Source organism: Schistocerca gregaria, chromosome 2 (assembly GCF_023897955.1).
Source record: "Schistocerca gregaria isolate iqSchGreg1 chromosome 2, iqSchGreg1.2, whole genome shotgun sequence".
Classification (NCBI taxonomy): domain Eukaryota; kingdom Metazoa; phylum Arthropoda; class Insecta; order Orthoptera; family Acrididae; genus Schistocerca; species Schistocerca gregaria.
In genome coordinates, this window is record NC_064921.1 from 290880050 (window position 1) to 290898464 (window position 18415).

Below are 18415 nucleotides of genomic sequence, written 5' to 3' on the forward strand. Positions count from 1 at the left end.
GACATGGAAGAAATATGCCTCTTTAAGTAACATCATTTATCCTTGGACAACGTCATTTACTTTTTTGTAACAACAGGTCCTCTCTGAGAGGCAGGTGGGGAAATTGAAGTTGACTTGCCATTACAAAAATGAAAGCGTTCAAATCGTTGAATGAGACAACCATTGAATCACAACATTAATAATAACAAGAAGAAGAAACAAACTGCTATTTTGTCTAAAACTGACATGGTGAGACCGTGGCTATGTACAATTACTGTAGGTTGATTCTTACAAAGAAGAAGACAGCAACCAGCCACTATTAATACTGCTATTTATTTATGTAAATAGCGCCGTAACCGGTTACAGCGCTATTTACTTAAATAATAGCAGTATTAATAGTGGCTGGTTGCTGTCTTCTTCTTTGTAAGAATCAACCTACCTTAAGAAACAAATTCATGAAATTAGAGCTTCAAAATAAGACCTTAACAATATTGTTATAATTAAATTTCAGTTAGTAACATAGCTACGATTGAAGCATTTCGAAAGTGAAAACACCTCAGAATTGGCTATAATTGAAATGTTGTCACTTTAGCATAGTGAGTAGCGTTGATGTTTTATGACCAGATACGTGATGTGCTGATGGTTTGCGTTTTGCCAAGTCTAAATATTTTTTTCCCAACATTCGCATATATAATAGGTTCTGATGCTTTATTATTAGTTTAATGTAAGTATATACTACAATATTTGATGTTATGTAAATATAAGTTCACCTTTTTTGTGGAGTGAGTTTGTTCGATGGGCTTAATCTACAGGACAGCTTGCGCTACTTGTATTAAGATATTTTGTTCCATTTTCTTTTGAGTTTCATAATTTACATGTTGTAAAGAATCTGCTACTGGGTAGGAACAGTGATCAAGTAAGAATGACCGTAGAGTTTTACTAAAATGTGGGAAAGATAAAATAGTGTTTATCCTATGTGGAGAACTATTGCAAATTTGTGTCGCACTGTTTGCAATAGAACTTTTATAAGCCTGTGTCCTTATTGATTGGACATGGTACTTTTTTTTTTTTGTCTTCAAACATTTACATCGATATTGAAGTTTTTATATGTGTAGCCTACATTACATGTAGAACAACGTGGCTAAGATATGAACAATGGAGGGAATGTGCGTTTCAATAGAGCTAACATGGGAATTTTATGCGTACCTGTTGAGTAAATAGTGTGATTTACGAACTCGAAAGATCCTGCAACTGCCGCTGGAGTGCGTTGCGATCGCGTATACCACTTTGGGGCCCACATACCCTATGCACAAGTCGCATCGTCCCTGAGCGTCCAGCAGCACGTTGAACGTGGCACGCTCAACGTTGTGTTCTACACCACGGTCCGTGTGCCGACGTCTTTAGCCTTCTGCCCAGTCCTGGCGAATAAGAGTGAACGACGCGCCGGAAAAGACGTCGTGCCTATCCGCATCGATTGTCCGTTGCTGCAAGCACTGCTGCTGCCGCCAGCTCCACACTGTGCGAAAACCATCCGTCAACTGCCTGCGCCGCGATCTTCCGAGGACTTTCTCTGGAAGTGACTCTAGCGGCCGCTTTTGAAGACCAGGCGAGGCAGCGATAGCCGCACAAGGGAGTAACCCGCGTTCCCATGTGTGACGCCAGCTAAAAGTTATCGATAGTGCCACGGCTCACACCCCATTCTTTATCTCCCTACACACCTACTGATAACTCAACTCTTAGTAGCACCATGGAACTCACGAGTGATTTCTTTCGCTGATTTCAAGCGATTTTTTTTCGTACACCCTCGGCAATTTTCAACGGTTTGTGTCCATCGGTACATAAGGTCTACCGTATCTTGGTTTAGCTCTGGTTGTCGTTCGTGTTCCCGCTTCAGAATCACATCACCAATAGCCGACTTAGGCTCACTGAGAGATTTCATACTCAGGTGACATCAACTGACTAGTCCACTTTAAATGTCACTGAGCTGTCCTGACCAACCCAAAAGCAGGCATTTATGGCCGAGCGGCTCTAGGCGCTTCAGTCCCGAACAGCGCCACTGCTACGGTCGCAGGCTCCAATCCTGTCTCGGGCAAGGATATGTGTGATGTCCTTAGGTTACTTAGGTTTAAGTAGTTTCTAAGTGTAGTGGACTGATGACCTCGGATGTTAAGTTTCATAGTGCTAGAGCCATTTTAACCGTTCTGATCCACCCAATCCGCTGTTATTGATTCTTTTCTAACAACACAACACACCCTGCTTCCGCTTACACTGGCAAGTCCGGCTATCGTGACTTCTAGTGATCAATTCCTCATTACATAGTGGTGCCTGGGCGCGTGATCAGATAGTGTAGACAACCACGTAGCTCCCCCACTTGTTTCTCTTCCTATCTCTCAAAGTAATTCAATGAACAGCCCTCAGTTTTAACGTTTTTTGCATTAGTACCTGTAAAATAAGAAGCACGAATTGATTGTAAACTTCCGTTTTAAGACACCCGAAGTTTATTTTCCGAAACCTGGTTTAGTTTACCAACAGCACTAGGCCATTTTAAAACTTCAGTTTCTTTCTTTGTCTGTCCATCCTGTCAATGTCATAAACTTCACTGCTAATTTGCGCAATTTTTTTTCCAATATACAAATATTGTACTATTACAATACAGTAAAAACTCGATTAACCGTCACTCTTTAAGTCGTCAGTTTCTGTTAACCGTCACTGCTGTAACAGCATAATAATACTGTAGTAACAGGATGCTCTAAGGTGCAGTGACGCTTTCGCTTTGTTTATTTACTCTATTTTAGTGGGAAGCGGATGCACCCGCCCGCCGTAGAATGGTACATAAAATATGACCATCAGTTGACGTGCTAAAACATCTCCCTCTTTTCTTGTCTTTGTCTTACTTGTGAGTCAACAATCACCACTGGATCGGTTTCCAGTTGTAGCGAGAAGACTGTCACTGTCGCAGTGTATCTAGCGGGCTGTGCCGTGTTACGTGTTTTCCACTTGAATAAGCTATATTGACTAATATTTTACACTACCGTATTTAGTGCAGATGTGTGTGATACAGTGACTTGATAAAATGTCTGAAAAATGTAAACGTGTTGTTTTAGGACTTAATCAAAAACTTGAAATTATAAAACGCTTAAGAAAGGGCGAAACTGCGACAAGTTTAACGCTGATTTATGGTATTGGAAGAACAACAGTTAACGATATAAAACGTGATGCTGATAAAATAGAACAACATGTGTCAACAATGCAGAGCATGGATGGATATGTGCGAACAAGAAAGACAATGAAACCTGCAAAATATGATGAATTGGACACTGCAATGTACCGATGGTTTATACAAGTAATAAGTCATGGGATTCCACTTTCAGGGCCTATAATAATGGCCAAGGCTGTTGAAATGAACAACAAGCTTGATGGTGACTCGTCTTTTAAAGCAAGTATCGGATGGCTCGACAAGTTAAACTTTCGTCATGGCATTCGCCAACTTGAAATCAGTAGAGAAAAACTCAGCGCGGATACCTCTGTAATTGCTGAGTTCCGGGAACAATTTAAGGAAAAATGGCTGAATTGAATCTTGTTAGGGAGCAGTTTTACAATTGTGATGAAACTGGGCTTCATTGGAAGGCTTTACCACAAAAGACGTTAGCATCACACACTGAAAAAGCTGCTACAGGTTTCAAAGTACAAACAGATCGCATCACTGCTATGGTTTGATCAAATGCGACCGGCAATCATAGGCTACCGCTGCTTGTGATTGGGATGTCAAGAAAACCTCGTGCATTCAACAATCTGAATTTGAATGCTCTCCCTGCACAATACTACACCCAGAAGAGTGCTTGGATGGATCAATCAAGTTTTTCTGACTGGTTTCACAAACAATTTGTACCTCAAGTTAGAGCACATTTGGCTGAAAAAAAGTTTCCACAGAGAGCGCTATTGCTATTAGACAATGCCCCAACGCACCCTACTTGTGAAATGAAAAGTGATGATGGCAACATAACATGTCTCTTCCTTCCAGCAAAAACAACTTCACTTATACAGCCCATGGATCAGGGAATCATCGAAAACATGAAACGTCGTTATAGAAAAATATTTATCGAAAGTTTGCTCTCATCTGATGAATCAACATCTGTAAAACAGTTTTGGAGGTCTTACGGTATTAAAGATGCCATTTTCAATGTTGCCAGTGCATGGAGTGATTTGTCAGTGTCAAATCTCAAGAACGGCTGGAATAAACTTTGGCCTCAACCTAGCGGTGAAGAATCGGGGGAACCAGTGTGTGACAGTTGACGAGATGGTCAATTTGTGCAATAATTTACAAATCAGCACAAATTTCTCGTCAGAAGAAGTATCAGAGTGGTTAGAGTGTGACAAAGTGGACGTGGGGTTTTTAAATTTTGAGTGATCACGAAACTGTTGCCAGCGTAAGTGCCACCAAAGAAGAAGAAGAAGGGGCTGATGAAGACGAGTGTTCAAACCATGAAGAAAAACAAACTATTATCCATTCAGAGGCCGAAACAATGCTGTCCAAGTGTATAGAATGGTTTGAAAGTCTAGAAGAGGCTAATGCAACGCAGGCACTACTGCTCCGAAAAATACGAAATATTGCCGCGGTGAAAGCTCGAACATCAAAAACGCAGATGAAATTGACTGACTATTTCCAAGCTAGATGAACTATTTCACCTGTACGTTTATAGTACAGTACAGTATTATACATTACGTATTTTGCAACTTTTGTAGATACTGTACGGATGTTTTTATCATGTAATAAATAGTTTTACTTGCTATTACAATCGTGTTTAATTTGTTTTCGCTCCGAAATATTACTATATTACTGTGAGAGTGATATGTGTCTATACATAAAATAATTGATTGAGGTTATGTTTTGGATGAATACAGTGTTTCTGTTATCCGTCTATTCGCCCAACCGTCACGGCCACGGTCCCGAAGATGATGGTTAATCGAGTTTCCACTGTAATTGATTTTTGTCCTACTCTCACACTGATTCTATTAAGTTCTTCCCTCTGTCTGTCTGCACCAAAATCAAGCAGACCACGGACATCGTCAAAACGAACTTGCTTCAGGTATCTTCCATTGACGTGTATTATTTTCCGGCTTAAGTGCCCCAAAATTTCCTTTAGAACTGATGAGAACAGTTTTGGTGATATGAAATCCCGAGTGACTTCCCCTCAGTTCTGAATTTGTCATTATACTGATGAAATCTAATGGAATAGGTTCCCAAATATGAGTCGCTCAAAAACTCCTTCAGTAATAGAATCCAGTACGTTGTCCTCGGAGGCGAGTGTTCATCAGAGACAAGGGAATCGTCAGGAGTGCCCCACGGAACAAATGTGATGGGACTGCTATTATTTTCTGTACAGATAAAAGGTCTGGTGGACAGAGTGGGCAGTAATCTGCGGCTGTTTGCTGTTTCCCCCTATCAATTATCGAACAAAGACAAGGATGGTTGACAAAGTATTTAGTGAATCTCGGATTGTAAAACAGTTAAGATCCTTAGACGCCAGGAAGGCATCTGGCCCAGACTGTTTCCCTGTACGTTTACATGTTGACTGTGCTACAAATGTAGCACCATTCTTATCCATCATCTACCAGAGATCATTTGAACAGCAGTAAGTTCCACTGGATTGGAAGAAGGCCCAGGTCATAGCAACTTATAAAAAGGGTAGAAAATCGGATGCACATAATTACCAGCCAATTTCACTGACATTTATTTGTTGTAGAATCACGGAACATATTTTGTGTTCAGACATAACGGCCTTTCAAGACTCTGAGAAGTTCATCTGCAGAAACCAGCACGGTTTTAGGATATAGCGGCCCTCTTTGTGCAAGATATACAACAGGCTCTAGATACTGCCTCCCAGGTTCATGCCATATTTCTCGACTTTCGAAAGGCGTTCGAGTCAGTTTCAAACTGTCGCTTGCTCCCAAAAGTGCGCGCTTACGGTCTATCCGATGACATATGCGGTTGCACAGGAAGTTTTCTAACAGACAGGGAGCAGTCCTGAATGGAGTGACTTCCACAGAAACAAGCATAACTTCAGGTGTGCCACAGGGCAGCGTAATAGGTCCGCTACTTTTTACGATTCACATAAACGATCTGGTTGATGGTATTGACAACGGCATTAGACTGTTTGCTGATGATGCTGTAGTGTAAAGAAAAGTAGTATCATACGAAAGTTGTGAACAAATCAATGAGGATTTGCAGAAAATAAATGCACGGTGTAACGACTGGCAGTTATCTCTCAATATTAGTAAGTGTAACCTACTGTGTACAACAAGGCGAAAGTCCCCATTAATGTACGAGTGCAAAATAAATGACCAGTCTTTGGAAGTGGTAACATCCGTCAAGTATGTGGTGTGACTATTCGAAATGATCTCAAATGGAACAATCAGATTACACAATTAACGGGCAAGACGAAATCTAGATTGCGGTTTATTGGTAGAATCCTGAAGTGATGCAGCCCTTCAACTAAGGAAATTGCTTACAGTACGTTAGTTCGTCCAGTGTTATTGTTCGTCTGTATGGGACCCTCAGCAGTTGGGTCTGATTCAAGAGATTGAGAAGGTCCAAAGAAGAGTGGCACGATTCGTGACTGGTACATTTAGCCATTGAGAGAGCGTTACAAATCTCATAGAAAGTTTGAAGTGGGACACATTTACAGATAGACGACGCGCTAAACGAAAGGGGCTGCTCACTAAATTCCGAAATCCGGTATTCGCCGAGGATGTAGAACATATATTACCAGAGGGCGGGGGGGGGGGGGGGGGGGGGGGATATTACTTTGGCGCGAATTGTGCCCTCTGCCACACACCGTTCCGTGGCTAGCGGAGTCCATATGTTGATGTAGATGTAGATAATGCTGCGTTCTACAGGAAGGTGCCGAAGTTGAGTGACTGTAGAAGTGAACGTAGACAAAATTCCTAGTTGATCTTATTAATGGCAGAAAACTCCAAATGTAGAAAAATGTAATCTGATGTGGACTAATAGGAAAAACAAACCCCTAAATGTTCGGATATAGGATTAGTAGTGTCCTGTTTGACAAGTCACGTCGTTTAAATATTTGGATGTAACGTTGCAAAGTGATAAGAAATGGAACGATCACTTGAGAATAGTGGTAGGAAAGGCGAAAGATCCATTTCGGTTTATTGGGGAATTCTAGGATAGTAGGGTTCATCCGTAACGGAGGCCGCATAGAGGATGCTGGTACCACCTGAGTACTGCTCTAGTGATTGGGGTCCGCACGAGGTCGGATTAGAGGAAGACACCGAAGCAGTTCAAAGGGCGGGCTGCTAGATTTGTTACCGATACGTTGAAACAAGACGCAAATATTACGGAGACGCTTCGGGAACTCAAACGGGAAACCCCGGAGGGAAGATGATGACCTTATTTTCGAGGAACACAACTGAGAAAATTTAGGGAAACGGCATGTCAAGCTGATTGCAGAACGATTCTTCACATTTCACATCAAGATAATGAAGATAAAATACGAGAAATGTGGGCTCGTGCAGAGGCATATACACGGTCGTTTTTCCCTCGCTCTCTTTGCGATTGGAAGGGAAAGGAAATGGCTAGTAGTCGTACAGGGTACCCTCCACCACGCTCTTCAGAATGGTTCAAATGGCTCTGAGCACTATGGGACTTAACATCTGAGGTCATCAGTCCACTAGACATAGAACTACTTAAATTTAACTAACCTAAGGACATCACACACATCGATACCCGAGGCAGGATTCGAACCTGCGACCGTACCAGCGGCGTGGTTCCGGACGGAAGCGCCTAGAACAGCTCGGTCACAGCGGCCGGCTGCCACGCTCTGTACGGTGGCTTACGACGTATGTATGTAGATGTAGATGTGTAAGCAAAAACATTCCATAGTCTACTACATCAGTCTATTAGTGTACAATGAATCAGATTCATCTCTCAATGACTATTAACTCAGATTTCGTCACGACAAAGTAAAAAAAATCAGTCACAGAAGTATTAATTCCAGACAAAGTGCTATTTCCTTCTGATTTGCCCTCTCCATTGGTTCGTTCGCAACGTGCAAATGGCCCATACTTCTCAACCGGAAGAAAGCCTGATGATAGATCTTCAGACAAGAGAGATTCCCTAACTTGCAAATGGTTCATTTTAAGCAATGAATTCATTAAAGAGTGAAATTAAAGTTTTAACAGAAGCTAGGCCGATTGTATAGTATAGAGGAAAAAGATGTCGAAGCAAAAACTCTTACCGCGTGTGCAAAGGTAAGAAAAGAATGTGAGAGATCATCGCGGCGGTGGACGTATACACAACAGATCCCGCGGTTCGAAGCGTGACCAGAATGGAATATGAAAACATACATTGAATCGAAAACAAAACAATACTTCCATTAGCATATGCTACAAGTAAAAAAACAGCCGTGATGCTCTTTCAGTTATTGAAGTACACATGCAAATCAGTGGCAGCTCATTGTTCTCTTTTATCCCAGCCAACAGAGACTAAAATAAAGGTCAATTAGAGTAAAAAAGTGAGATCGCAAATTTTTGGGCAGTGTTAGGAAAGAGTGTCCTGAACAACAGACTAAAAATTATAAAAGATGGAGTGTGAGCATTGAGGGAGAGGACAGGAGGGGGCGGGGCATTTAAAAGTCATAATTTTTATGTTTTTCTCGAATAACTAGAAAACCGCGCCTTTTAGAGAATGTCTGGCATGTCACTAAATGAAACTACATTAAATTTCCTACAAAAAGTTCCTGTTAATAGTTTTTTCTGTATGACTAGTACTAGCTTCCAGGTTGCAGGTGACTGAAAAACTGTAGGGTTATTAAAAATATTCTTTTGGCGGTATAAAATTAATGTTTATCTTTAAATGAAGTGGGTTAAAAACAAATACTAAATGTTTGTACAACGCCTGAGTGCAGCTGAGTTGTATTAGACAATAAATTGTGTTTCGGGAGTGAAATAGATGAAGGAGGGGGGGTGGGGGCGGAGGGATGTACGGGGTTAAGGCAGATGCCGGCAATGGCCTTGCCGCAGTGGGTACACCGGTTGCTGTCAAATCACCGAGTTAAGCGCTGTCGAGCGTGACCGGCTCTTGGATGGGTGACCATCCGGGTCGCCATGCGCTGTTGCCATTTTACGGGGTGCACTCAGCCTCGTGATGCCAATTGAGGAGCTACTCGACCGAATAGTAGCGGCTCCGGTCACAGAAAACCATCGTAAAGAGCAGGAGAGCGGTGTGCTGACCACACGCCCCTCCTATCCGCATCCTCAACTGCGGATGACACGGCGGTCCGATGGTCCCGATGGGCCACTTCTGGCCTGAAGACGGAGTGCTTAAGGTAAGTACCGGATTCTGTTCGCATACTTCCCTCCTTCCACTACAAGACGCAACTACAGGGTGTCTCACAAAGCTATCCCGACCCCCTCAGTGTGTCTTATGAAACACTGGCGACGCAGTGCGCTGACTGTATCTGGAGGATGCTTACTTTCCACAAACTGCGTTAACACTACAAGAAATGCAGATACGTGTTACTAATAACACAAACGCAGGTAATGCAAATGGACAGAATCTACGTAAATATCTGAATGCTGTTCTGCACCATTAGTGGTGAAATCGATTCTTAGTCATCCTGCACAGCAGTTGTTGTTAGTGTTCTACCGGGAAAGGCAACTTCCCCCACCATGAGTGCTGGTCGATTTTCACTTTGCAGACGAACTCTACCACACTAGCATTTCCTGTCCAGTTGCCATACATGAGTAAGCAGAAAACCTCAATGATTTCGTTTTTCTATATTGGAGTTATTTTCAGTTTATTAAGTCAGTAGTTATAGTAACTGAGTTATTAAGCTAGCTATGAAGTAAACAAGCTGAACATCTGGCGCTGTCAACTGTTTACCACACTGAACTGCCTGCTCCAAGTGTAACATGCTGTCAAAATATATTCGACGATGTTGATTGTATTCACTATCACTGTCTGGAATACTTTTCACAGTATGAGGGTTATCAAACGCACCACCCCAGCCTCAGCTCTCCCAACATCTGAAGAGACTCAGAGGCATTCCTCTACAGCAGAGATAAGGTCAACGAAGTGTTATAAAACTTGAGATATTTTTCACACATATTTCATCATTTTGAGATATTTCAACATAAGTTAAGTGCGCATTACATCAGTTTACTATTCTAGAACTGAACATAATTAGTCTCATTATGTCAGACACATTCACACCCATCTTTGAAGATATACTGTGAATGTGTAGTAAGTAGCTCCACTCAGTGCATTCCACTCTACAAGTGTTGCCAATTCCTGAATGGAAAAGTTTCATGCAACTTATCAGTAGCCCAATTAATGGCGAGCGACTACAATATAATTGCACGGCTTTACAATACTCTCTCAACGATAGACAGCAGCAAAGTTTCGCGTTTACCGGTCCAATCCGTTTCCCACCGACACCACATAGGTCACTGACATAAACAGAAAATAACTTCACTATAGAAACAAGAGCTCAGTGAAGTTATATTGTCTACTTACGTCAAAGAACTGGACAGGAAATGCTGGAAAGTCTATCCGCATACTGAAAATCGAGCAACGCTCGTAGAGGGGGGAGTTGTCCTACACGGAAGAACACTACAGCTGCTGTACAAGATGATTAAGAATCTATTTCCCATCTGGCAGTATAGAACAATGTGCAGGAATTTAAGCAGATTACGTCCATATGCGCTACTTGCGTTAGCATTATTAGTATACATCCGCATTCCATCCAGTGTTAACGCGTTTTCTGGGAAATTAATGTCCCCGGACACGTCTTCGCTCTGAGTAGCCAGATATGCGTAAGACACGCGTGGAGGGTCGGTATAACTTTGTGCAACCACCCTGTAGTTGCATCTTACGACATAGTGGGTTACATAGAGTGGGGTATCACCTGTCCGATGACAGTTTGCAAGCCTATGAAGGAGGGAAGTGAATGAAAACAGTCCGGCGATCTACCTTCCCTCGCACTTCTGCTCCACACATCACCTCCCCCTTCACCCTCTTGCGACCCTAGAACACAATTTATCCCTTAATATGGTTCTACTGCACTTATGGTTCCACACATTGAATATTTGTTGTCAATCCAATTCGTGTAAATATAAACATTAATTTTATACCATTAAAACAATATTTTTAATAATGTGCGATACTTCTGTCCCCTGCAACGTGGCAGCTATTATTCCTAGACAAAAAAATTAAGAGGACTTACTTTAGTTGGAAATTTAATGTGGTTTAATTTTGTACGGGGAAACATTTTCTTTGGAAGGGGCAATTTTTGTGTTATTCGGGAGAAACATCAAAAAATTACCTTGAAAGTCCATCTCCCGTTCCGAACTTCAATGCTCACAGCCGGCCGGTCAGGATATTATTTACATTCAGGACACTCTCTCCTAGCATTGTGCAAAAATTTTCACGATTTTTTCCCTAATTTTGCTTCGTTCAGTCGACTATTTGTATTGATTTTTGGTTGGAAGCAACGATAAGTAAACATAGGCTGTATACGGCACGCCGTGTGGGATTAGCCGAGCGGTCTAAGGCGCTGCATTCATGGACTGTGCGGCTGGTCCCGGCAGAGGTTCGAGTCCTCCCTCGGGCAGGAGTGTGTGGGTTTGTCCTTTGGATAATTTAGGTTAAGTAGTGTGTAAGCTTAGGGACTGATGACCTTAGCAGTTAAGTGCCAAAAGATTTCACACTTTTTTTTGTATACTGAACCAAATGATAATTCAAGCAATCAGAAGAAACAAACATTTAAATTATTAAGAATAATTCGTTACAAGATCATGCAAATATTTTGTTGTTGAGTTAATATGAAAAAAGAAGAGAAAATATAAAAAGAATTGGTAGAGAAGCAAAGGCAATGTCTATAGGCATAGAGGAAATGATATCTTGTCGGTTGTTCGTCTCAGCTGTGGCAGGCCGTCCAGTGCTGTCGTCTGCTGCGTCACTTCTGCCTTAGGTCGCGGTATGGAGAGACAGGGAGTCAGAACACCAGCGGTTCTTGGTTTCCAGTCTGGTGGAACATCACTGGTCTCACGAGAGGAGACAGTCAGATACGCTAAACACTCATCTACGGATATGGAAAGTGGCTACCACAGACTCTATAATGTAAAGAACAACTTCATTTTCATTTAGCTGTTATTTTAAATTAGCTCATTATTTGGCAGTGCCAGCTAGTTTAGAAAGTGCACAAAAGATATGGCTACATCAAGTTACCTTCCATTAAGAATGTGGGATGCACTCAGCGACTGTGATATGACTTTCAAAGTGATGGAGCACAGCAATTAGTCGTTCTTTCCTTTCAGGCATTATTAAAGCAAATATAGATTTCGGCTAGTGCCTAGCTATTATCAGTACACTATTTCATAGTTTCAATACATGTCCTAGTATGTCAGTCTCCTGTTGTTTGGGTTTCTCTCACAGTTCATTCAAAACTCTTGAATGAACTGTGACAGAAGCCGGAACAACAGGAGACGGACATACTAGGACATGTATTTATGAAATAGTTCATTGATAATAGCTAGGCACTAGCCGAAATCTATATTTACTTTAATAAAGCCTGAAAGAAAGGATGAGTGATTGCTGTACTTCATCATTTTGGAAGATGTGGCTACATCATCTTTATAAGTACACTGCCCTGGAAAACTTACAGACAAGAAATATAAAGTAAGATAACATACTGTAAGATGACAAGAACTATGCCCCTTACATGAAGCCATTGAAGATCACCGAACTCACGTTGAGCGAACAGTAGGGCTGAACAAAAATGATTGACAAGGCACAATGCAATTTTAGAGGGTATAGTATGGACACATTGGAATAATTAATGTTGGGTGATGATTTTAAGGTAATTCACGCGACATGAAAACTTTGTGGAAATGCGTCGATTTGCTGGAGGCTAGTTTATCCCAGGGAAGTATTCAGAGTTGACCCTGGCCAGGGGTGCGTGCGGCTGGGGAGCAGCGAAGGCAAGCGACAAAAGGCAGCTTAGGGCGGCTCAAACTCTGAGAAAGCGGTAATGGGGAGCGGCCTCCAGCTGCCTTAAGATACGTGACAGTGAGGGGGCAGTTGACCCCATGCTGGTGTACCGGGAAGCGGACGGAGAACTTGTATGCCTGTTGACAAACGTTCTCGTCCAGTTTTCAGTGAAACATGTGAGAAAACCACGCAAAGCTACGGTGGAGCGGTCAACAGAGGCCATAATATGCGTGTTCGTGACTATAATCATGGACCACAGAGTCTGAAGTAAATCAGGTGAAGAGTGACAGAATGAAATACGCCGGCCTCCGATGGGAATGTAGGACCAAGGAATTTGAAGTACTCTCCTGGGAGTCAGAATTCTGGAAAAATTGGTGTTTTGTGCAGAGGCTAACCTTGAGGGTGGACTGGGAGGAGCTAAATAGCAGAAGTTGAGAGGAAGGGAAATTTTGGGGGAACTTGTTCACTTCCCAGAGCAGACATTCGTTGGTGCTGGGAAGCAATACATAATTAACACGTCTTATGCTGCAATTGGCGTAAGTGATTTTGCTGGGGGGGAAACCAAGGCGAAGAGTGGACTGGCAGAAGTCTCTGTAGAGGTCTTCCATTCCCAGCTTGCCTAGAGTGCGGACGTGGCGTTCTTTACTCAGCTTGCCTGAGAGAGAGTGAGCATCTCTGCAGTTTAGGACTTAGCAAACAGAACGATTGAGCTTGGAGATAGAAAGTTTTGGTTCAGCTATGTACTGAGGAAGATAGCTAGGAGTGAATAGACGAGCGCAGCCTTGCAGCACCACAAAGCCAGCCGAAGTCCACACAACAATGACGCCCTGTCACACTGACTTCGGTGATATTGCACCCGCTCCAGCTTGAGTTAGGCCACTGATTAATTTGTTGAATCATGTGGCAAAGTTTCCACGAGGTTTTCAAAGGGCCATGTATTGTGGAATTCTTCTCGCACTTCGCATTACGCCTGGGTCAGTCGATAGAAATTAACTTTGATTTATCGCGCTTTACTCCATGTAAACGCAATTTATTACCATTGCCTGTTAGGAGAGACATGTAATGTGATATTGAAGGTCTGGAGTTAAAATATATTTGAGCTAATCGACTGCATCTGTTTTCAATCAAGTAGTTGAAACCTCAGATCACTTTCTTAATTAATTTTATGTTCAACATTTGCATCTGGTGTTCAATAGCTGAAAATAATATCAATGTGCACCCCTTATTAATTAAAGCTTATCAATTAATGTTAACACTGCCACCGCAGTTCAATCAGGAATCACAGGGCCTTATTACTTTCTTTGCGTTATCCGATATTGCGGCAGTTTTGCAATCTCTGTTGATCTGTTAGTCAACTAGCTGAGGTGAACACACGCCGAAACCAGATAAGTGACAGGTGGGGTGATACAATATCAACAATCCGCTGAAAATTAATGAAAATGTGGGAGCATGTTGCCATAGGTCTACCAGTAGTGCACAGAAAACTGGATGACATGGCGTGAGGTCAGCGTGACTACAGGCGCCAGATGGGGCTGACCCGCAACAGGGGACAGTTGAAGGATTGGAAAAATGCATTGTGCGTCATATCAGCGAGCAGTTACAGTGCACAGTGCACTGTGGTTCTTCGTTCTAACATGGTCCGGAGACAACATTTGGATGGCTTCCCACAGTGAAAATCGTCGGAAACTGGAAGAAAGGAGAAGCTGAATGTAGCACAGGAGTTTGGTACCGTTCACAGCCGATAACCGCTGTTTTGTTCTCTAGGCACGAGGGTACCCACTGTGGGGTGAGATTAGAGCGGCAGAACACGTGGCTGGCGGTTTCTATGGGGCCGTGGCGAGCGGCTAGCGTTACGCGACCTTGGAAAAACCTGAGTGGACGCTAGGAAGAGCCGCGTATGGCCGTGTTTGTGCGCTTGGAGAAAAGTTGATAAAAACAAAACTGAGAGTCACACGGAGGTGCGAGTTGGCACTCATGGACAGAAAAATATGAAATGCTAAATTATCTAGACGAGCCACAAAAATGTATAATAGTTTAGCAGTTATTGTCGTCTTAAAAACTGTAAATTTGTGAAAGTTCAAAAGCTAATATCTCGGCAATGCTTTGGCCGATTAATATAAATAAAGTGTCTACGAATGCGGATAATAGAGCTGCATCGAGCAATCATAGCCGATTTAGCAGAGTCTGTACCATTTTTAATGAGAGGTCGGAATATGGGATTCGACAGAGAGAAGCTGTGTTTTTGGTAATAAATGAATTTAAAGTGCCGAAACTAGCGGCAGTATTCTAAAGTTTAAAGTGGTAGATGAGTAATTAAATATATATTTTTATTTGTTTATTTATGTTAAGTATCAAAAATCCTGGACAAGCAATATCACGCCACAAGAATATTATTTGTGAAGAAACGGTGGCAGATACAGGAAATTGGACCTTAAATTGTGATTCCCGGAAATTTGCCACATTTTTCAGTGTATCATATATGTTTTTGTGTTTAGTTTTAGAATATTCGTAATTCTTTCTGCCAAACATTGTTTTGAGTTAGGCAGTCGTTTCGAGAGTGCATAGGGCGGCTATCTTTGATGACTGGACAGTGGGTTTTGAGCAACGCTAGGAGACGGACGTGGGTGGGGGTAGTGGGTTGTGGGTAGTGGTGGTGGTGGTGGATATGGTGTTATGGGCGCTCAACAGTGTAGTCTTTAGCGCCCTGTGGGTAGTGGGTAGTGGGTTGGTAGCCACGTTCGAAAGCCGTCAAGTGGAGGGCAGTATAGTGGTAAAGGACAGCAGACAGGAGTGTATTTTGTGAATTGCGAACAGACTGTCGAGTACCATGATCGCGACACATGAATTTTATAGTGAAGGGTTATAGCATCAGTTATTAACGGCCGCCCTTACGTAAAGCCGCTTAGGCTGCATTTTCAGTGTTTAGTGAATATCTTGAAGAAAAATAAACTACTTGTTCAAATTAAAAACCAACATGAGTGACTCAATATTTTAAATTTCACCGCAAAACCTGTCTGCATTGTTTTGTTATATATTATTTCAACTTAAAAAGCTGAGTTTACGACAGGTATCACGAGAACGTAACCCAAAATTGAGACCAGCCACATCTCTGGGCCACTCAATTAAGCTGAGTGTAACAAGTATATTTTCGTATCATAGCACGTGGGGGCTCGAACCAAACTATTCAAACTTCAGTCCTAGTACCCGGTACAGTCGTACCACGTCACACAGAGGGTGTCATTGCAGCAACATTTAACAGGACTTCAAAGCAAGCCGTCTCAGGCTTCACAGTGCCACAACAACTGCAGCGTGGCTGGTCTCTTCCTCGACGACCAGTACGTTCCGTTGACACCCGCGCATCGGCGATACCGTTTGTAATAATTCTGAACGTATCCTCATATAGCGAAAACAGAGAACACGCAATCCAACGAGGAACATTGTCAACCATGATCGTTTTAGTGCTCCAAGTGCTATAGCATGAGAGGGCACTTTATTGCATGAGCGTACTGACCTCCAAATCTTTGCACACAGTGTTATTTTGGCTCTGCACTCCTTCCCCATCTACATCTTTTTATGGATGACAATGCGCGACATCATCGAACAGTGTAGGTGGATGAGCTCATGGAACGATATTCGGAGAATGGTCTGGCCTGCCTGTTCATTGACTTCAGCCCCATCGATCACGTTTTGGGTGCATTGGGAAGATTACTGCAGCACCTCAACATACACAACGAACATCCAACAGTTAACTGTGCAGGCAGAGCAAGGAACGCCATTCCACAAGAAGTCCTTATCGACCTTTTGACCTCGTGAGAGCAGGTTGCAGAGCACGCACAGCTGTCGGTGCAGATCACACACTCAATGAAGAACAATTTCCCGCCTTTTGTAATTTCCAGTGGGGCATCATAAATCACGGTGACTTCAGTGTAATTGTACACTTTGAATAAACGAGTCATTCCTCTTCGTCTCATTGCACATTTTGTTCAATGACGTTCTGTCCAATACTGTAGCACTTATTTCTAGGTATGGCACGAGTTTCATCAAGCTGTGCTACTCTGCAGTGAGACATCATGCGGAAGTTTCTAACTTAAGTTTTGCACGCTGCTGCTATAGCATAAAACAGCTATAACACCTCATGTGCAGTTACTTCTGGTAGCCAGCATACAGGATCTCAGAACCAGTATGCACGAACGACGCATACACAGCTGCTTGGTACCTTTTTTTTCTTTATTGTATTGCAATTCCCCATCAGGGCGGGCTAGCAGCAGCATATGCGCTGCTCTTCAGCTGAATGACATAGAACAAATAATAGAAGACATTTAAAAATAACAAAGGAGAAAACATGGTGAACATAGATAAAAAAAAGGGGAACATCATGAAAGACAATAAACAAAAGAGGGGCGACTGTAAAATGGAGATAAAAACCGTAAAAAAGTAGTGCACACAAAAAACCACTCACTGCGACAATTAAAAGAACACAAGGCGCAGTATGACCGGAGCATAAAAGTATCGACAGGTGGCGTAGCACATAACAAACACTGACAGTAACACTAAGTACAAGGCCAGCACACAATTAAAATCACATCTCACAACACACAGGAGAAACAGCATTAAGCATAACACTGACATGGCACACTGACAATGATCAAAATGGAGGATCTGCCAGGTGCAAGGAGATGAGGGAGAAGGGGGGAGGGGAGGAGAGGGGGGAGAAGAGTGGGGGGCGCGCCAAAGAGGGCCAGGTAGGGAGGGACGTGGGGGGGGGGGAAGACGCAAGAATGGGGTGCAGGAGCTCAGGGGGGAGGGGAAGGAGGAAAATCCGCTCCGGGAGAAGGAGGGAACAGGAAAAATGGGGGCCCTGGGGGGGGGGGGGGGGAGAACAAGGCCAGGTTATAGTTGGAATGGCAATGGGGGGGGGGGGGGGGGAGAGGAAGGAGGAAACCAGAGGTTGCTTGGAACCCCGTCACCTGCTTATAAATGGTTTGTGGATACCTATTCCGAAGTCTAGAACACAGACGACTATGCTGTTCTCAGCTGTCCATATTCCACATCATACTGAGGAGACAATACAGTCTGCCCACAGCTCTCCACGAGATTGAAGGTCACCTGGTGGCGATACGGGCACATGACACAGTAAGGAACATATAAAAGTGGAGCAGGGGCCACTGTGGTATAGATAGTAAATGAGGAAATCCACTGATACAAGCGACTTTTACAAAAGGCAGACTGTTGTGGCCCAGCTCCTAGGAAACGGCGTAACTGGTCGGTTGCTGATGTCGTGATCGTCTTTGGTAAGTGTTTGAAGGACGATGAAACTACGAGTAGGCGACATGATATTGGAAGTCTACGCCTCATCACAGAACGGGCAGGTTGAAGGCCTGAGCTCCTCGTAAAACACAACAGACACCAATCTGTGGCAGATCTGAC